At 26.7% G+C, this 22,778-nt stretch overlaps 1 pseudogene across 1 annotated transcript in view; it reads right to left on the bottom strand.

Moving 5' to 3' along the window:
* The window catches only part of LOC147816112 (afadin-like), a 55,237-nt pseudogene that overhangs the window by 24,591 nt on the left and 7,868 nt on the right, over window positions 1-22,778 (bottom strand). The window contains exons 8-23 of the transcript XR_015431770.1: window positions 21,470-21,670; window positions 21,296-21,345; window positions 18,941-19,188; window positions 17,227-17,432; window positions 15,867-16,098; window positions 14,465-14,722; window positions 13,565-13,732; window positions 12,381-12,555; window positions 11,126-11,214; window positions 9,412-9,540; window positions 8,234-8,302; window positions 6,462-6,535; window positions 6,249-6,367; window positions 4,816-4,906; window positions 2,291-2,377; window positions 1,632-1,694 (exon numbers count right to left, since the gene is read on the bottom strand). The product of XR_015431770.1 is annotated as an afadin-like (transcript). The remainder of the gene's footprint in view (window positions 1-1,631; window positions 1,695-2,290; window positions 2,378-4,815; window positions 4,907-6,248; window positions 6,368-6,461; window positions 6,536-8,233; window positions 8,303-9,411; window positions 9,541-11,125; window positions 11,215-12,380; window positions 12,556-13,564; window positions 13,733-14,464; window positions 14,723-15,866; window positions 16,099-17,226; window positions 17,433-18,940; window positions 19,189-21,295; window positions 21,346-21,469; window positions 21,671-22,778) is intronic.

The raw sequence follows: 22,778 nt of genomic DNA on the forward strand, positions 1-22,778 counted from the left end.
AAATTTTTTTTTATTGGGTTCAGAAGCTCCCGTGGGCCGCACATCAACAGTCAGCTGGCCGCAGGTTGTACATCCCTATCTTAAGAAACTGAAATAATTGTTGTTTCATAATTTGAATTGAAAAAGGTTTTGAATGGGCTTGGACTTATGGGAAAATTTTCATGAACTTTTTTATTACTTGCATACAAATATTTAGTTTAATTACTAAGTATTAAAAAATATTTGAATTTAGAGAAAATAAAAAATTTACAGACATCTGTTACTTCGGTTCGGTACTTTTGCTTTGGTGAGGCTAGCACTAATAAACAAAACTTTTATTTAGATAAAGATATCAATTTTGTTTTTTAATTTTTGTTTGGAGTTTGAATCATCTTGGATTCATAGAATTCCAGTTCATTCAGTTCGTATTTCACTTTTTGTTTTAATGACTAATTTCATTGTTTAAACATCCGAGTGCAAAATTGGGTCTTCACTTGATGATATCATGATGAGCTCTAAGTAATTATGTACAACTCACACTCGATTGAGCTTGGATTTTTCCGGCTCTGGTGAGTTTGGACCTCCAAAAACAAACTCAAATTCATAACTAATAAGAGAATTTTTCCTCGTCCCCTTCCTCAAAAAAAGCTACCCTTTTTTTCTCCCCGCTGTCTCCCCCCTCCACTCCACTGTGATATTTAAAATTGTGAACTGCCAGCATAGGAACTAATATTCCTTTTGCAAGGAATGATTTGGTAGCAGTTCCTGCTAAGAAAAAAGTTAAAGTCCGCTTGAAATAGATATTTTTTTTAGATTACAGACAGTACAATTTTTTTTAATTTTAAATTTAACTACACAAATATTTATTGAATTAATTATAACTTAATTTATAAAATTTGAGGGAGCTCAAGCCCTTCTGTCCCCAAGTTCCTGCAAACGAAACATATCAACTATTACAAATCACATATTAAACTCAGCCTTACAAACAACCTACTAATTTGTATAATCAAATGCTATTAATGAATATTAAGAATTGAATATAATTATATACTATGTATTGAACAAATAAGTATAATCTGAATACAAAAAAAAAAATTAAAATATGCCACAACATATTTCTATTCTGTAAAACTGCTTCATAAGATGTCACTGTATTTATTTAAAATTTTTTTTGTTCAAATAACAAAAATATTATGCATCTCTTATCATGACATAAAAAAAAATTAAAAGGTAATATGAAAAGTAACATTCAACCTAATCAGTCCAACATTTTTTTAATCTTATTCAAGAAACCATACTTTACATTTTACACGTACGTTTAGATTACTTAGAAAACATAACATTTATTAAACATTAGCTTGATTAATTTATGGTTGTTTGCAATAAGCCCAAATTAATGAAAGCTTATTGTAATAGCTTTTTCAAAGGCTAATCTATAAGTTTTAATTAAGTTTTGATGTAACTTAATAAACAGTACTAATAGTTAATAAAAGCACAAATAGTTAATAATAACAGTACTAATAATTAATATCAAAAGTGGAAATATTATATAGAATATATGAACACTCGATGAAAAAAGCGCCTTTAAGGTCTTTTAAAAAACGAAAATAAGCTATACACCCTCATCAGATAGGTTAGAAATTAGTATTTACTTTTCTAATTAGTCTGGCACATGTGTGATGTCAGCTTCCAAAGGACTTAGCTTTTTAATCAGCCTACAACATATAAAACAGAGATAATTAAATTGAATATGTTACAAATAAACAAAATATGAGTGCTGTAGAAAACTTGTAACAATGTTTTATTTCTGACAAATTGAGTAAACTGTAGAATTTGATGACATGAGATAACTGTACCCGAAATCTGCAGTTACTTAATTCTAGTGTGTCGTTCAATACACAACTAAAACCAAACACGCTGATAAAATTGTGCATTAGAGTATTAAATAGAATTAAACAGTAAGTCTGAAGTTGTCCTGAATCATCACTAAGTGATTTTTTAACATTTCTTTTGACCCAAAATTGCATATGATTAAAAATGCTAAATTGTCTGTTTTTTTTTTTTAATTACAACACTGTATTAAAGAAAATTGACTAAAATTTTAAAATAATTGATTCCAGCAATGATTGAATCTTTAACTTATTTATTTAAAGAGACTAATTAATATTTAGAGTTATTTAATAGACATAGCCCTCCTGAAAAAAATCATTACAAGAGATATAGAAATACACACTAACTGAAATAACACGCATTCTTAAAGGAAAAAAGTATTCTCTAGTAAAGAAAAAAAAAACATTTAAAAAATACACACCTCCAGAGTGTTCCTTTAATCTACTAACACATCTCCAATGTTCCACATTCCCCATTACTTCCAGCTGCTGTAGAGCCAAGACCATATCTGTTGCATTCAAAAAGTGGTTTACTTCATTAAAAATTTAATAAACGAAAGCGTTTTTAAAATTACAAGTAATTATCTGTAAGGAATAAACTATTGTAAACTGAAACGAATGTAAACTAAAAGTATCTGAAATTACAAAATTAAATTGGATCAATAATATGAATAGACATTCTTTTAAAAGAAGTTACTTATTATCTCAAAATATAGTTGTGTTCTTCATCCAAAAAAAAAAAAAAAAAAAAAAAAAAAAAAAAAAAAAAAAAAAAAAAAAAAAACCACTGTCTATAAATACCGTAAATGCAACCTACAGGAAATTGTGCACTTAAAAGGTTGTAATTTTTACTATCCCCCTAAATGGCAACGCATAAAAAATCTTTTTATGTTGCTCCTTAAAAACCATCCAGCACATAGAAAAAGCAGGGGTCAGGTCTTCAGAGAGGTACCTATTTTGTGAAAATTTAGACATAATTTGCGAAAAATTAAAAGTTATAATAATAAATCAACACAAAAATAGGGATTTATCATTCCTTACGGGATACGGAAATAAAATTTTAAGAAAAAGTATTTTGTGAAACAACCATTTTTCCTAAAATTTGTGAAGGTATCGCTAAATGGTAGTAAATTTGGGTGGTTCATTATCGCTTCAACTATTATTGTGCTTAGTGATTATTATGTCGACCATTTTCGCCAAACCAGATATTATCGCTAATAGGTATCTTCTGCACCAATAACCTCAAGTTTTATAATATTTACTCTGTAATGCTTGACTAAGTTAGCTTTCTTAAGCATACTGAAATATACTGCGTTTCTTACTTCACTTCAAAATAATTCGAATTTGGGGTTTGCCTAACACTGAAGAGCAGTTGTTTTCGTCTCCCGCAATTTATATAAGTGTTAATTATAAAACAGTAAATAGTTTGTTTACATAAGCCTTTCTACATTTAAGAAATTTTAAAATTTATTTTTCAAAAAAAGGAAGAAATATAAAATAGTAAAATTTTGTATGTATTATAACTTTTCAAGCTATAAATAAATTTTTCAGAATTCAAGATAATGTATTATCACTTCATAATCTCACAATTAAGCAAGTGGCAGTAATTTAACAATTATCAGTTATAAATGAATTACATTCCTTAACCTTCTATTATCTTATCTATTATTTCAGCTATCTTATCTATGGAATAACAATGAATTGAATATGTAAAAAAGTGATAACGTAAATTTGAAATTTGCACATCATAAGAACAATACACTAAAAATATAATTCGAAAAGCCTTGTGAAATGGGGATAATAAAATGATAAACGAAGAAAAATTGTGATAGAATACTCACAAATTGAACGTGTCATAAAGTCCTGAGAGAAATTCGTGATTTGCATGCCATAATAACACCGCATTAAAAATATCGGAATTTAAGGAATTTGATTTTGTATTAACCGAGTAATAACTTTTAAAAAAAACTATCGGCCAACAATGAGAAATTGTGACAGCATCGTCATAAACACAATTAATACTTCAAACATATTTAATAGTGAAAACTCAAACTCAAATTTCGAATGTTGTCATAATATTAATTATAATATTATATATAATAATAGTATAATATTAAATATATCAGAATTTGAAAAAAAACTATGTGATAAAGGGTCGCAAAATAATAATTTCTGAAATCATCACGAATCAAACACTTCAAAAAGTGACAACACAAATTTGAAACTCATCTTTCATTCACAAACATTCAAAGACAAATAAATTCATTCAAAGAGAAACAGTGGGGCCCTCCTTGCAAAAGCCCCGCCTAGAATGAACCCTGGATGTGATATTTAAAATTATTAATTCAAATACAAACTTTTTATAGTCTCACTTAATGAAATATGTCTATTTTCAAATTGAAAATAGTTGATTACTTCCAAACTAGAACAAGCCTATTTTTAGGGTTGGTATTTCAGATGTTAAAAAAAAAGCTTGCAGACATCACAATATACTAAGAAAAACTTCAAGAAGGGGTAGAAGTTTTGAAATCATTTAGAGCACAAATTTTTAAATTTCAGAGTACCAAATCTGCACTTTGAAAAAAGATATTTTTAGAGCTGTTTCAAGCAAATAACTTCGTTTAATCAGCACACATAATTAAAAGACAAGTTTTTCATTTCATTCAGATAAATTTATCAATGTTGCACATAAATTTATCAATGATTCCATCTCATAAAATTACTGCTTTCTAAATAGTTTTATCTGTTTTTTTCCCAACAATTTGAAGGAAAATTATTTAGAAAAAAAAAACACATATAGAACAATTCATAGCAAAACTGTCAGTTATAGTAGTTTGGAAACTATTAAAGCAACAATCACACCACTGACCAACATGGCACAAGAAAACTTCAGTAAGTTTAATTCAAAAACAGAAATTTAATAAAAATAAATAAAATATCAACTTACTTTCGGATTTGCCATACCATTAGAACCTTTTCTTCGCCACAAGAAACTAAATATTTTCCACTACCAGACCACTGGAAACAATTTACACAAGCTAAAATTAAAGAATAATTAAAAAAAAACTTTAAATTCAACAAAAATATTTCAGGATAAAAGTGTGAATGTAAATTTAATATTTCTACTTTAAGCAGAAAAAAAATTTAAAAAAAGCACATAGTTTTAGGCAAAAGTTATAACAGCATTTTTAACAGTCACCACTTTTTCAAAAATTGAAAATTGTTAACCAATAAAAGAAGATTGTAATTAATTCAATTATACCATTAGAACCTTATCCATTATATCATTAGAACCATATCCATTATATCATTAGAACCTTATCCATTATATCATTAGAACCTTATCCATTATATCATTAGAATTAATAATATCATTAGAATCAATAATATCATTAGAATCAATAATATCATTCGAACCAATAATATCATTAGAACCTTGGCATCGCCACAAGAAGCTAAATATTTTTTACTACCAGACCCCCAGACACAATTTACACAAGTTTAAGCAAAAGGGTTTAATTAAAAAAACGCTAAATTCAACAAAAACATTTTAGTATAAAAGTATGCATATAAATTTACTATTTCTATTTTAAACAACAAAATGAAATACAAAGGTATCATTTGGGCAAGGGGATCATTTGTATCCCCCGGAAATTAATTTGATAAAATATGAGTTTCTATACATAAATATACAAGTTGAGCAAAATGATCTCTCTTATTTGACATAATTATTTTATTAAAAAAGTTAACATTTTGGTGTTACTCATGAAATGTGAGTGCAATAAAAAATTTGAAACCTGATAGTAGTAAGTTAAATTTTTAAAACGAAAAAAATGAAAAACTGCTGAGTTACAATTGTTTAAATTTGCTCAGAGCATTTATTCTAGCCACTTTTTTATAGCATTTATTTCAGTTAAATTAATTTTGTTTATAAAGGAATTATTTATTAGCAGAATGTAAGAAATGCTTAAAAATGCTAAATCAAAGTATTTAAATAAATTATAAACTAAGGTCATCAAAACAATTTTGAGTTAATTTTTAAATAAAAATATTATTTCAATAGAAACATTTCAAAATAATACTTTTTTATTAATTAAATTACATGATTTGTTATCGTTTTAAATCAGCAATCTCAAGCCTTACATGTTTACCAATTGATTTACTAGACATTAATGTTGTGCAATTGATTAAGAGCAATGAATAAATTGAAATTGAATCCAACATGATTCAATATCAACAACTCAATCAAGCCGAACAACTAATACAAACCCAATATTTTTTCGCTTTATCAAGAGCAGTAAAAAAAAATGGGTTTAAAACAGAACAAAGAATCTAACAATCAAAGTTTTATATTATAAGAAATTTTTAGAATATAAATACCTCTTTGAATTGTAGGTGAAGGTTTAGTTAGCAAATCAGCCAGACCATTAAAAACTGCACCTTGTTTAGCAACTTCTAAGGTAACAACAGGACCAGTTCGTGTCATTAATTCAGCCGCCCTAAAAAAAACAGGACAAATAATGAGATATTTTTTAAATAACAATAAAGGAGGGAATGGTTATAGAAAAATAAAACTAATTAAGTTTAATTTACTTTTCTTGGTTAACGCCAACCAAAGAATGTCCATCTACTTTCAATAATTGATCCCCAGCTTGCAATCTGCCATCCTAAAATATATTTAAAAAAAATTTGAGCTTCTTTTAAAATTCAGATTCAATTTATTTAATTATCAATTGAATAAAAAATGATGAAAATGCAGGGCTTGATACAGAGGACCATTGGTTTAAAACCACTATAATTTGACCTGGACCAAAATGAGATTATTATCAGTTGTAGCCTTGACCAGCATTTAATGTAAAGGGATAGTATGCTGTTTTGGTTTTTGGTTTCATGTTTTGAACTGTGTTTTTATCTCAAAATAGCAGATTTCTTCATAATTGTGACATTCAAATTCTCAGTATTGTAATTTTAAGTTCACTCTATTGACTTTTTTAGAATAATTCTTATATAAACATATAGTGAAAATGTGTATGGACTAGTATATCTTTCAGTTTCTAGTTTTTTAGTCCAATGACGAAAGTTTCTGATGATAAAAAATAATCTAACTTCGTATTTATATCGGCTTTAGAGAGGGCTAAAGAAAAAATCAATACAATATTTTTCAATATCAGGACATTTTTTGGAGCAGGAGGCACATACCAGACTACTATAAAAAAGAAAGCATATTCTGCTTTAGTTAAGATTAATAAAAGCAAATTTTATACCAAAAGAATAATAAAAACAATTTTGAATTTCAGAATAAATTTGTTTAGAACAGAAATTTTATATAGTTTCCAGTAAAAATCAGATGAATTATTGGAGGATCACTGAACAAAATTTATAATAGTTTAAGATAAATATACATAAAAAAAATTATGATGGTATTGTTGTATTAAAAAAGTAGTTATGAAAGAGGCGGTAAAATGAATTAATATTCCCCTTTTTCAAAATTTGTAATAGAGTTTACTTTAAAATAATTTGATTTGTGAAATTTTAATGTGTTAATAACCTCAAAACGAAAACACAGTAAATATGCTACTTTATCATTTGTAAAAATATAATTTTACTGATCATGATTATTATGACTGATTATTATGATTACTAAAAGGTCGATTGGAATCTGTCATTTTTAAAATCAGATGAATCAATAATTATGAAAGCACAAAATTCCACCATGGAAGTGTGCATTTCAGTAAATAATAAGTAAGCATTTTTAAAATCAGATGAATCAATAATTATGAAAGCACAAAATTCCACCATGGAAGTGTGCATTTCAGTAAATAATAAGTAAACAAATCACCATTGAACTCATCACTATAAAATGACTGAATTCTCAAAAATTTTGAAACAATGAATCTTGGGAGTAAGGTTGTTTATCTAAATCATGCTTATAATTAGTAGACAGTTGCCAAGTTTGATCGATCAAATTTTGTGATCTAGCATTACCAATCAAGATAAAAAAAATCCAAATCTTTCGATTCTTAAAATAAATCATTTTAATATACGCATTTGTATTTACAGAAATGGTATATTCTGCCAATAAAAAAAAAAAAAAATCAGGAATAACAAAATCTTAAAAGCAGGAGAAATAAGGAAAAAATACTTTTCATCACGAAAATGATTAATCCTGATTTATATCTTTAATACAAAATATGCTTTTAAATTTAAAATAACTCACTATACATACCTAAGAAAAAAAATTTCTATAGCAAAAACTCTAACATTTAAGCAAGGGTGGAGGAGGAGGTTTAAGTCATCATTTACCAGTCAATTATTTCTAAGCCATTCTTAGTTTCAGCACAATTACTTCAATTATAATCACTTACTAGGTCAGCAGCACCGCCTTTTACAACAGATTTTATGTAGATTCTGAGCTTGTCAGCGTCAGAGGGAGCCTATAAGAATAAATACTATACATCATTTCTTAGTATGTGTATGTTTCAACATATGTAAATTTTAAAAAGATATAAATTTAACAAGGCTAGAATGCAGTAGACATTTATATTTCTTGGTATTTAACTTGAATTATTACGGCATATCTTAAAACAATAATGCTTCAGATACAATATTAATTACAGAAAATATTTGAATAAATTCTAAAATTTTAATTATATTTATTATAAAATAATTATATTACAGAAAATATTTGAATAAATTCTAAAATTTTAATTATATTTATTATAAAATAATTATAAAATATTATCAGTTAATATATAATATTATCAGTTAATATATATATCAGTTAATATATAATATTAAATAATAAAATATTATCATTATATTTATTATATTAATTATAAAATATAAAATTTTATTATATTAAAAATTTATTATGTAAATGTCACCTAAATATATTTTAAAATATATTTACAGCATACATTTTAATCAACTTTTTAAGCTTTTAAAAAATATTAATAAATAATTAAAACTAAAACAGTTACAAAAATTGTAAATTCTAAGAGAATAATAAGAAGTGCTTAATGCTCAGAACTGCAATGTATGTGGAAATCCCAACAGAACAATTAATGTATGGAGCAGAATTGTTACTAATCACTCAGAATAAGCAATTCTAAAAGTGAAGAAAATTTTGTATGCTGCTATCAAGTTTTGTTCTGTTACGTAAACAATTATACATAATTTGGTATTTCTAATTAAGGCTGCTTTATCCTACAAATTTAGTTTGCAAAACAATATTATTTATCACTAAAAAAGAGTAGTAATAATTTTATTAGTGTGATTCTCAAGTCTTGACGTAAAATGTTCAACATAATTCTGCTCCTAGGGAAAATGTTAGGAATACTTTAAAAATTACAATAGTATTAAGACTACAATTAAAAATTTAAATTTTAGTTTAAAATAATATTTTTAATATAAATATTAAATGAATGATTGAATTTAAAAAATGCAAAGATATTTCAAAAACTAAATTTTTATTTATTTACTTTTTTTTTGTATTTTGCAGTTAAACAATTTTTTTTAACAAGGAAAGAAATTAAATGTTTACCTCAGCAGCAATATTGCTCAGACCGATGCCATTATTACTTTTCTGTGAGCGGATTGTAACTACTTCTGCTTCTTGGTTTTTCCAGCTGCTGATATCATCAACATGACTGTGTAAACTTGGACTACGAGCCTAGAAATTAAATTACAATTTAATTCTAACATTTCTTAACTACTTGTTATTAGATTTTTTAAAGACAAAGCCATTACTTTTTAAAAGTCACACACTTTCTAAAAAGAACTTTAAAAAATAATCTTACGTATTCACAGAATAAATAAGAATAATAAATAAATTAAGACAGTAAAGAAAATGTCTCTTAGAACACAACAGAACAAATACAGAGAAGTTTTTACACATGACCACATGAATCAACAATTGGGGATGACCTAGAAAAAAATTAGGCCCATTTAAGGACCATTTTATTATAGAACCTTTCACAAAAATCACAATACAGAAAAAAAAGACAAGACTTTTCAAAAACTTAACTGTTCATCAAACTTATCTTTTAAAAACATGAACATTTTTACATTGACAAATAAAAATTAAAATCCTCCAGGAAAACTTTTAAATAAATTGGTGAGGCAATTTTTCTAACAACCAAATAGTGGACAAATTAGTTTTTATTTCTTAGTATTTAAATGCTCATGTAGTCATATATAATTGTGGTTTTTGCAAAAATATGTATCACTTGAGATTACAATCTTAGTTTTTAACAAAATCATTTACAAATTTAATATTGTTTTCACAAAATTCCAAAAGAATTGAATCTGGTAATGAATCCTGGATTGACGATAAATTATATTAGGTACACCGGAAAATTCTGTCGGTGAAAGAACACACCTCATTAAACAAAGATGCAAACTGTGCCTTAAAAAAAAATGGTAGGGTATTTATCCTTAAATGTATACATTAGGGTTATCACTTAGCTCTGCTGGATACTTTCAATACAAGTGAGAATATGCATGCACATTCTTTTTTCTGCCATATACCTGTGTCTCCGTAAGCTAGAACATAACAATTGAGTTATAGGGCAAATACCCTACCACTTTCTTTCTTAAAATAACCTTAACATTAATACAAAATAAGGTATGCACTTTCGTGAACAAAACATTCCATTCAAGCTAACAGAAAGTAAGTTATAACTCAAAATCTTCCAATAGTTTCTTAGTTTAGTATTTATTGTAAAAAACTCTTTTCAAATTTATGTGAACTTTTTTTAATCCTGGCAGAAGAATTAACATACTATTTTGAAACATTAGTGACAAAATTATTGATATACATTTCTCACAGTAAGCAAATTTAGTGTTATATGTCCTTTAATATCAATGGAAATTTCATCAAATAATTATTATTTTAGCATATAGAATATCAATTTAAAGAGTGTTCAAAAAATAAATTTTAATGAATACATTGATTTCACTTAAAATATTAAAAACATAGTGAAGTCAGAATTTTTTTTACAAATGTTAATAGTTTATCAAAATAAAACAGTTATTTCTTTCAGTATTTTAAGGCTAGACTTTAAGTATAAAACTCACATATTTTAACTCAGTAGTATATTTAAGAATGACATAATAAATATATAAAAAATTTCACACACATTTACTTAAAGTGTTTAATACATAGATTAATTTTCAAGCAATTTCTCAGAACAATTGAAAGAAACAATATCAAAATAAAATTAACTATTTGAATGTAATACATAAATTTTAATTACCCCAGAAGGCAACCTGCCAATATCTTGATCAGACATGTAAATAGTCCAATACCCAGAAGATGTAAACTGAATTGCAAGACAACAAAGACCTTTAACAAAATATTTAATATGCTATATACAACACTCCTGGCAATATATTTAAGTAAAATAAGTTATTAATAATAAAAGCTACTACATTAATGAATTCAAAAATACTTTAATTCTAATCATACATTAAAAAAAGTCAGAATAAACAAATTTCACCTTTTACGAATAACTTTAAAAAGGGAGAAGGATGTGGCTTATAATAAAAAACAAGAAGAAAAAAAACTATAGCTACAATGACATTTAGTATGCTGACAACAATGTAACACATGACATCAGAAAATATTCAACATTAATTTAAATCACATAATTAGTAAATAAATGTTAGTCATGTTTTTTAAAAGTTGTTAAAGCTTAAAGTGAAACCCATTTCCAATTAACTGAATTATAGTTTTTACTTAACAATCATATATATCAAAGTAAACTGAGTGCGTAATGTTTAACTGAGGCTTTAAAAATATGAAATATTTGTAGTTGTGTCTTAAGGCAAATGAGAACTTCTAAAGAGTTCTAACTGAGAGAACACTTTTATGACAGCAATTTATTTTTTAAGGTCAAAATTATTAGTTTCGATTTATAATGGATAATTATTCAAAACTGTTCTACCAAAATTTACTCTACATTTCCATCAAAATGTGATCGAATTTTTTTTTTAAACTGATAACAGAATATTGAAAAAGGTAATAAAACAATAAATAACATTAAAATCTATGCTTAATTCTGAATTATTGAATTTTAGCAGTTCTGAATTTTACCACATAATTTTTTTTTTCTATTTTAATTTACTTACACACATAATATTCTTTATATTGATACAAAAAAATGGAGGTTGGATTAGTTGCATAAGTTATTATTTTCAACTATTAAATCATAATTTTTAAAATCAATTTAGAAGTGAAAAAGATTTTGACGACAAACTGAAACATCTTTTAATTTTTTTTTCAACTTTATTTAAAAATCAGAAACTCATTTACCAAGGAAATATTATAGTTATAAATAATGATTTTAATTATGTTATTGAAAATTTAGTTTTAAGTCACAAAAGAAAATAGTTTTCATTTAAATATTGAAATTCAATTTTCAATATTCACTCGAATAGCAATTTTAGAAAAATATAAAATAGCAAATTTTAAAAAAAATTTGTACATCAATAATAAAGCAATTGTTTTACCTGCTAGAATAAGTGGTTGCAAAAATTCTTGCAATCCAGCTGAAACTCCTCGAACAATATCACAAGAATAACCATCCTCAGGCAACAAGAAAGGCAATTGTAAATCAGAGTCTTCTTCGAGTTTAATATCTCTACCTTCACTTCTAGCTTGTTCATCAGCAGTATTTTCAGCAACCTAAAATAAAAAAAAACTATTATCTAAAACGCTCTCTAGCTATAGCTGTAGACAGTGATTTCCTTCTAATATTATTGATTCCATCCATAAAAAATTAAATTTGATATCTACCAAATTTTCGAATCAGATTTTGACAATTTGATTGTTTTACCTTATTATCTGAAAATCAGTTCCCAAATTGCTATGATTTTGAATAAATTTCAGTTTTAAAATAGTTTTTTTCACCAGTAAATAAATTAAATTTCACCAACCTTAAAGAACCTATAGCTGATATTAAAAACTGGTGTATTTATCAAATTTGGTGTCACTGAAGTCTTGCATATATTGGATAAACTAAACATACCCTAAAACTTCAACTTAAAAGAAAAAAAGAAAAAAGAAAGCTATGACCAAAGTCAGGACATTAATGGATCTTTCATTGCTCTACATAGTTGGAATTTTAATCACAGGTTTGAGTTTTATTCCGCTAAAATCATTTAACACTGTGCTCTTCATCTACCGAATTCAATTTTTGGTTGTCCTTCCATACTTTGAAAAATTCTAATAATTTACTTAATGACCTTTCTAGCATCCCACTGTTTTTCAATATTTGGAAGTGTACTCTAATTTAATTTGTTGCCCCCTGGAGCTCTCTTCAGATCCCCTCATGCATTTTTTCATTTCTTATTTTTTATTATACTATTCAAACTTGTTCCTCTGTCCCTATTGGTTAAACCACTTAGCATGTGTTTGTATCTTTGCTTTGCATTCCACCATTTTGGTATTCAGACACCGAGGAAGGTTCTTGAACTGAAACTGTAGTATGTCCATTTCAGAACTTTCAGTTGAGCATTATCCACTTTTTTTTCCCCTTCCTCTTTTTGCTTTGAAAGTTTATTCATTACATTATTTATAAGAAATTTTGGGTTGCAAAAAGTAGTTTACAATATAAAGTTAGTCATGGATCTAATAACAGTTAACTATTCAGTGAAAGAACTCTGTCAGGTTACTACAAATACATAACACATACCTTTACAACACTTTCAATAAATTCCTGAGGTACATGAGGTTCATCATCTGAAGGTAGATAGCGTTCTAAGAGTGTTTATAACTGCTGTGAGTTCAGTTTAAAACAAAGAGAACTAATGGAAGTCAGGTCTTCAGAATTACTTTTTGGAGCTTGCAGTAAATGAGCAGCCTAAAACACATTTAAATTTAAGCACTATTATAATCAACATAAAATATGTTGGGCACAAAAAACAAGTATCAGTTTATATATTCTAAATTCTTATAAAAAAATATCTTTAGGCAAAAAAACAATTTACTCAACTATAAATTTAAGCTTTATTTTATTTTGAGCTATAAATATACATTTAAATTTTAAAAAGTTTCAAGGTTTTAAATGCAAACCATACATTTTATAAGAAAATGTAAGGAAAAATTAAATTCTTTCTTACATAACTTCTCAGCATTATTAAGATTTTATTAATATAAAATTAATCTTAAAATATTTTTTACACCATAAAAGGAACATCTTATCTTCAACACAAAATTCTAAAGATAGATATAGACTATTAACTGGGATACTTTGTCGGAAAGTGGATTTTAATGGAAGTGTTTGAATTTAATGGAAGTGATGAAAAATTAAAAATTTTCCTCATTTCCAAAAAGATCCCACATAAAATCTTTAAAAAAAATTCAAAAATTATTGCATGCAATTAATCTACAAGCCAGTAGTAAAATTTCAACACCTTTTTTTTGCATACCTTTAAATACGTATTTAATTGCGGCTCGTGAAAAATTTCAAATTTTGAAAAATGGCTCGACTATCAAGGAGCTTGGCCACCCCTGATATAGTAGAATCACTGCAGTATAAAAAATAGTACTATTTTTAAACATAAAAGTGTAATTACAAAAAATACAAAATTACCTGCACAATACGACTGAGATGACAATCAGCAGCTAACTCCAATCCTTGTTTCTCAGCCCATGCTTCCACACGTCCCAACCTTCTCTTTAGTCTTGCACCCCAAAGTCTCGTTCATTCTGGTTTCACATACAACTTTATTGAACAGCCACACGTTGATGAAGTGAAATAGTTGTGAAAACATCTGGATGGTAAGAGCTGCATTGACACGGCATCGCCTCAAAAGTGACATGGCAGATGCTAGCACACTTAAAACATCAGCTGAAAACAGAAGCATACACCTCATATAAAACTTAGCTATAAATGAAATTGCATTTCAATCAGATGTAATACAATAATTATAACACACAAAGTTAGAAAAAAAATCAATAAGAAAGTTTAAAGCTAATTCCATGAACTAATTTAAAAATTTAAACTAAGGTTGATTGCTGGGTAAAAAAAATTTCTTTATTTTATTTCATTACTGAAAAAGTGGTAACAAAAATTAGTAATAAAATAAACAGGAAGTCTAAAAGCATAGAAACAGTGTGATAACTCTAGAAAAAGGCATCTGATCAGAAATCTGAAATTAAATCTGATCTCACTCCATGGGAGTGGCCTAGCTTCAGAAAGTAGGGAGAGAATAGAATTCAATATTAAGAAAATACCAATATAATTTACGCTAAAAAGTGTCCATATTTATTTGATCTGATATGCATTTCTTAAAAATGTCTTTAAATAATTTAAAACTCATTTTAATTCAAAATTACAACACCATCTATGAACCAAAATGAGATAACCAGTAGATGAAATTGAGGCATTTTTTTCTGGTGAATCCGAATCTGCAATAAAAAAATGGCTTCTAATTAAGAATTGCATTCCCTGGCTCCACTGCAAAATAGTATCATTGAATACATTTTTTCTAAAAAATTTGATACTTAGACTTGTGACATTGATCACTTTTATATTTTTCGGACACTCTGTTTGTGCATATTTTATTAAATTAAATGCAAGTATAATGCTTTAAATATTAAAAAAGAGGGTATACTTGTGCCAAACTCAAATTATTAGTCTTTTAAGGAAAAAAAAATTAATTTTAAATGTTATTAACTATGCTAGATGAAAAATAATATATCTAATGTTAAGAAGGGCCCTTTAAACGAGTGCTAAAATTGTCAAACCCATTAAGTAATCGAAAGAAGGTTACCACTCTGATCAGCATTTATAGATTACTAAAGACACTAACTTTGTAAAATTAGATATCTGAATAAATTTATTTAGAGGGTAAGTTGGTGTAAAATCATTTACTTCCTTATTTTGAAATGTTCATATAACATAGAAAAACAGTTGATCACACTAATTACAGAGTTTTCCTATGGTATGCCTAACGGCCAAATGTCAAGCAGTGTAAAAGAAAAAAGCTTACCAGTTGTACCCTCTTCTTCATTGACATCATCACGATCTTCAAGGAAAGCTGGCATTGCATCTTGAAGTTCTACTTGTTGACACGTTACAAGACTTCGCAAAGCAAGCTGAACACTTTAAATCTTGGGCATCAAGAGTATATCCACTAAAAGGCGATCTTATTTCAGAAAATGAAGCAATTCAGAAGTATTAGCAAGCCAAAAAGCTAGGGCAGTTGCATCTCGATATCGATCCTAATAAAAAGAGATTAATGAACACTAATTATCCTCTAAATAATGATTGAAAAATATAAAAAAAGGATATAGTTCAAACCATACAAAAACTGGTAAAAATGTTTGTGCATATATTTTATACTTAATTAAAAAGAAAAATTATGAATTTATTTTAATATTAAAGGCAACACAAGAGGATAAAAATTATAATATATACAAAATTTTATACTTTACTAGCTGTAAAAACTGCTAAGAAGCTAAACAAATGTAACTTTTTTATTCCCATAGAATATAATGAAATTTTAGAAAATTTGTTTTAAAAATTTTAAATTTAATTTCGTGAAATTTTTGTACAATTAATTACAATACCTCAGTAATTTCTAAAATTTCAAAGCATTTAACTAAAAACTTGAAAAAATCCACAAAAATTTTCAGCTTTGCATACCTAAAAGTAGTATACGGTATTGTTTTCAGCTAATTAACATTGAATAAGTAGTAGTGTTATTAAAGAAATATTAAAATTCGCTTTCTTTTTTTAGTTTACACAGATTCAGATACATAAATCTAAAAAAATGCTAATTGACAATGACAAATAAAATTTCAACTGAAATACATAATTTATTGATGATTGAAGGAAAACTAAATTTTAAGAACCAAAAAGTTCATATTTAATGGGCTTAACTGTATGAGAAAATTTTTAAACTATTCAAAAAATTCTAGAAAAATTTCACATTATAAAAATTTATCTAAATATAAGAGCTGAATCCAATCACCAGACTTGGGTAAAATGAAATCTGTAAACACAAAATCTCATAAATAAACTATCTGCAAGCAATCTATTGATCCTTGTAACTATCTTTCATCCTAACCTAATTCTGACAAAATTTGTTCAAAAATTGCTGATTTTTTTTTACATTATTTAATTTTTATAAAACTTTACATCGATTATTATATGTACCAACACATCTTTCTTTAGCAGTTTTAAGTTATAAAATTAGTTGAATTATCAAACTTTTTGTCATACTCCAATCATATCCAATCATACATTTTTCGTCAACAGTGTTTGCATGCTCTTGTATATTATGCCCGCTAATCACTGATTTACAAACACTTGACTTAAATATTCAAGAAACTAATAAAATCTATTACCTGTATAACTTGATGCATTACAGCTGCTACATTGTTCATTAAAGCTGTCAGCCTATGAGCACGAACATTTGGGGTAGTTTCGGGCCTAAAATGTGTAGAGGCACGATATCGAGCAGCCATATACAGAGCATATGTTGGTGACAGTTTAAATTGCACTTGACTAGGATCTAGCTGAGTAATTGATGCAGCTAGAAAAGCTTCTTCAGCTAAAAATTTTAAAAGAAAAACATTAATTAAAATATTTAAGTAGTTTAAGCTTAAATTTTCTTTCAAAAAACAAATTTCTTTCAATTATTATACACAATGTTGAATACTGAAAAATCTCACAGGCTACATCCGATTTTGTCAACAGACATCCAAAAAATACTGCCAACTAATTTTTTTAAGTGATCCAAAATTAACGAGAGCAGATAACATAGTGAATCAAATTTTTACATGGTGAATTAGTAAAAGTATGAGTAACTTCGCTATTAAGAAATGAGCATCATCTTACAACTAAACTACATATTAGCAGAGTTGGGATAACTTGAATTTTAAATATAAAAAAATATATATATTATTTTTTATTTTTTTTGCTCTAGTTTTCTACTTTTGTGTTAACTGATTTAATTCATAATTTAAAAACCTTTTTTTATAGCAGTTAGCAACTATATTTTTTGCTACCTAGAATTGTATTTAAAAAACTGGGATCCTCTTTCAACAGACCACAAATAATTAAACAAAGATACAAACTTAATCAAAACTACCTATTACTCTCCTCGCTAACGCAAACAATGCATGTTACGAAAATATAAAATTAATAGCAAATATGACTAAATTTTATCAAAAGCATTTAATTTAGGGTGTAGATATAGTTTTCGTGCATTAAATCAACTTGATGCAAAAATTCCTATTGTATAGTATTTGTATCTGTATAGTTCTGTTCCTATTGTATAGTATATTATTTAAATATTAAAAGAGAGAACTCACAGACATAAAAAACAAATAAACTTCATTTTACAATATGACAAAAATATAGCTTACATTAAAAAATCTATGTCCAAATACAAACTTCATTCTATAACATGACAAAAACATAGCTTACATTGAAAAATCGATACCCAAATAAATTAGGAATAAACTACTGCAACATATACTTACATATATTTGCAACATATACTACTGCAACTTAATATTTAGTTACACTTTAAGCAGCTTTACAATTTAATCGATTAAAACAGAGATGTGAACATTTTTGAGATCTGGCATCACTCTTTCTAATACGTAACATGATTTATTAATTATTTATACAAAACACTAAGTTAAATTTACTTCCTGCATTCTTTGTCATTGAAAAAGCTTTAATTATAAACAATTAACTTTTGACTAATTTTCAAGATACAGAGTCAATAAATCAATATAAACAATCCAGTTTCAGTATCTTTTAGCAGATCATCTTTACATTAAACACACCAGCTTTAACTAAAATACTTTCTCAATCAACAACAAAATTGAAACAGATTCCCCAGAAACAGTTTTCAACTTTAATACTTACTAACTTACTTACTACTTACTTACTAACAAGTAATAGAGCTTTTACTACACAGAGAAAGTATATGCAATTAACATTTAATTATGCATTAAAGTACTTTTTTAATTTAAAAAGGAAATAAATTAACTTTTCTACACTCTTTAGGAAAATAAAAAAGGAAATATTTTTTTTATAAAACCATACCATCTTCCCAGAATTCTAAAACAGCTGGAAGAATAGGATCATTGCCCCTCTTCTGGTCATATCTCTCACTACTGCATCCATGCGTACTTTCACGACCTAATGACCTATGAGAAAGAGCATCGTCAGACTTTTTGGAAAGACGCTCCTCTCTGGAATGTGTGGATACTGTTTCTACATTGCCATCTGCATCAAATGTAGTTTCATAGCTACCATGATGATGAAGGGACACCTGGTCTTCCCTTCGACTCCTGTGAAAAATAAAAATTATTGATTAAAGGAATTACAGTGAAACCTGCCAAGTTGACCACCCTTGTAAGTTGGACACCTGCATAAACTGACCTCAATTATCACGAACAGAATTTTTCCTATATAATATAAAGAAGCAAAACCTTGGTAACTTGACCACCTGTCTATCTTGTATGTTGACCACTGAAATAAATCAATTTTGTCTAGGAGTATTATGAAATTCTATTCTAAAACCCTCATAAGTTGACCAGGAAAAAAAAAATCAGAAAATTTTCTGTCATTCTACAATGTATGTTAAAATTTCACTTGTTCGGTGAAATAGTGTAAAAGGCCAATCTAAACTCTTTTGTGAGTTGACCATCTGGGGAAACTGTAGGGGGTCAGCTTTTGACTATTTCTTTCATTCATTCATTGAAAACAAGTGTGTTAGTTGAAAAGTTGCTCTTCCAGTTGCAATTTTCAAATTACATGTTTTCGTGTTCTGATATTTTAAGAAATTATTTTTATTAAACACTTCACATGCATAACTAACGAAATAATATTTTTTTAAAAAGTTAGTTAAATATTAGAATTATGTATGTGTAACAAAATGAAGTTCATTCAGGTTTAAACACATTTCTTAAGATATTCATTTGACTATTTGCTAAATAAAATTTTAAAAGTCAAGTAAAAAATTTTTTTTAAATATATAGCAACAGGATGTAGGAAACAAAAAAGTGAACAATGACCTACCCCCTCTATAAGTTGCCCACTTGTTTAAGTTGACCACTAAAACAATGCACCACAAGTGGTCAACTTACACAGGTTTTACATACCTGGGTTTTAAAATTTCAACAAATTCATTATTTATTGGTTTTAAAATTTCAAGGCTATTCTTCCTTACCAATAGAAAACTAATAAAATACAGATTTATGAATGTGCACAAGATTTTAGTTCACTGACTTTGAAGGACAGGGAGAAAAAAAATAAAAATCTTTAGAATTACTTATCTAGTACAGTTATGTTTCAAAATTTCTTTTGAAGCTAAATTACTTGATTTATTTGTCTTTTCTTTTTTGGCACAAGATCTTGGTCTGCTTTATTTATGTATTCATTAAAATTAAATTAAATAAATTGACTAATTAGTAGGTGCTGATTTTGATTTAATTGATATGATCCCTAAGTTCTTATTCTCCCAGTATTTGAATTAAGTTACAACATAAAATAATGTTTAATTCCAAAACCATGATACTAGTAGGTAATATTTGTTACAGCTTTAGCAGTTTTTAAAATTTACACAAAATTAATAATTTGAATTATTTCAGATGGAATGGTATATCATCAAAAGAAATAATACTATACAAATGAACAATAACAAATGTAATAATAATAAAGTGCAAATAATCATAAGGTTAAGGATAAATTATACAGCAATATCGAAATAATAAATACAATCTATTACAAAAGGTCTGTAATTACAACTTAGTTTCCTAGTCACAGTGAAATGCTGACACTAACAATTCAAAAATTGTAAGTTTATAACAATCTGAAAATGACTTGCCATATTGCAAAAACTCTCAATTCAGTTTGTTATCGGTAGACAAAAGCAGTCTATTTATATATTTTAAATCAAAATATGTAGTGGTTTGAAATATGAGAGAGGTGAATATGTTTATTTCATTTTTTTAAAGCTCCTTTATCGTTGTTTTAATATTAAATGTGTGTATTTGCTTATAAGATTACTATAACGACAATTGCACTTGCTGTTTAAATCATAGTTATAATGGAGTAATGGACTTACACAGTAATACTACACAAAAAAAGAACATATTTGCTGAAATAAGTAATGTAAAATTCATATTGTATAAATTGAAATGAATTAAAAAAATTTAATAAATTAACAATCTAGTCCTTACTCTGTACTTTAAGCGAAAGGCTCTCCAACAATAAAAATTTTTCTAGGAGGTAAAAGAGGCATAGTGGAGAAGTATAACGCTTCAACACTTGGAAGGTTAAATAATTATTAATCCCTATAATTTTTTTAAATATCTATAAAACCAACCCAATAAATATCTTACTAATAACTTAACTAAAGTTAAAATACATTTAAGGATAATATAAGAATATTACCTTTCTATAAATTCAGGATGCTGTCAAGGGTCCGGTAACATACCATGTTTCTAGAAAAGAGAAATAAATATGTTACCAATAAACATATGCAACTGAATGTAGTGAAGAAAAATGATCTGAAAATGAAAAATGACTTATTTTGATCGAAACTTTGTTGAAAATATCCTTAATTACCTGGTCATGAAATGGGTCAACAAATCGAAAATTATGCAGTTTTCCAAACCGTACAACCATTCCATTCCGTAATATAGTTGTTTCATATATTCTCATACCATTCACATAAGTTTCTGCATCTCTACTGCTAGGAGTAACTGTAACTATTCTCTGTGTATGAGCAATCACACAGTGGCGAGGTTGGACATTTGGACCAAACAGCTGTAAGTATAATAAATAATCGAAGATTTAAGTAAATAAATAGAAAATCATAGATCAGAATAAACACAATTCCATAAAAAAAGATAGTTAAATGTTTAGAAAACATGTGTTTATAAAAAGTGATATCAGCATAATATCACAAAATCAACATTTTTCAAAATATAGGAATTAAAATATTAGAACAACTTGGTTATAAAAAATTAAAAATATAAGTAGAATATATAGTTTATAAATAGAAAATTTTAAAATAGTATAAAAAAGTAAAGCATTAAGCTGTTTACAGTATGGTTTCATAAAATCATAAATATTACTTGATAGCCTGAATGTTTCAATAAATAGAAATTAAAACTCCTGGATAATAAATGTCTTAATAATTTATTAAATAGTATATTAGTAAAAGAAAAGAAAATTTTAAAAATAAAGTACAAAATAGATTTAAGTTTTAAATGATATTAATATATATAGATTATTGAGGGTTTTATAAAAAGGAATACTCAGGCATCATAATGGGTTAAAGAAAATATCAGGACAAAATGTTTCAAATAAATCAGGATAAGATCAAGACATTTTTTTGAGCAGTAGACATGTACTGTTTTAGAAAAAGGCAAAGGACAAATAAAAAAAAAGTATTATAAAAGCAAATTTCAATCCAAAAGAATAGCAAAATATACTACTTTTAATTTCGGAATTACTTTGTATACAGAACTTTTTAACAGTTATACATTTACTTATTTTTACAAATTTATTAATGGTGCACTGAGCAATTCACAATAGTTTGAGATCAATATGTGTAGAAAATATTTATAGTAATGTTGCCTTAAATAAATAACTGGAGTCAATTAGCTAATATCAGGGATGAGGTTGGCTTAAAGAGAAAAAAGCTGAATTTCCACGCGAGTAAATCATACACGCCTGCAATCGTTTAATTATACATTTTAGACAATTTAAGATAATAAATAACTATGTGTCAATACATAATAAATTGCATAATAATTTCTTAATATATGAATTACATTGACACTCAGTAAAATAACCCATTGAAAGAAAAGGCTAGAAGTTTCTTCAGTTCACACAAAGGAGACAATTATTACTTGAGAATTCTGCCTGC

This window comes from Parasteatoda tepidariorum, chromosome 2, assembly GCF_982258835.1.
Source record: "Parasteatoda tepidariorum strain Cologne lab strain chromosome 2, Ptep-v5.0, whole genome shotgun sequence".
NCBI classification, from domain to species: domain Eukaryota; kingdom Metazoa; phylum Arthropoda; class Arachnida; order Araneae; family Theridiidae; genus Parasteatoda; species Parasteatoda tepidariorum.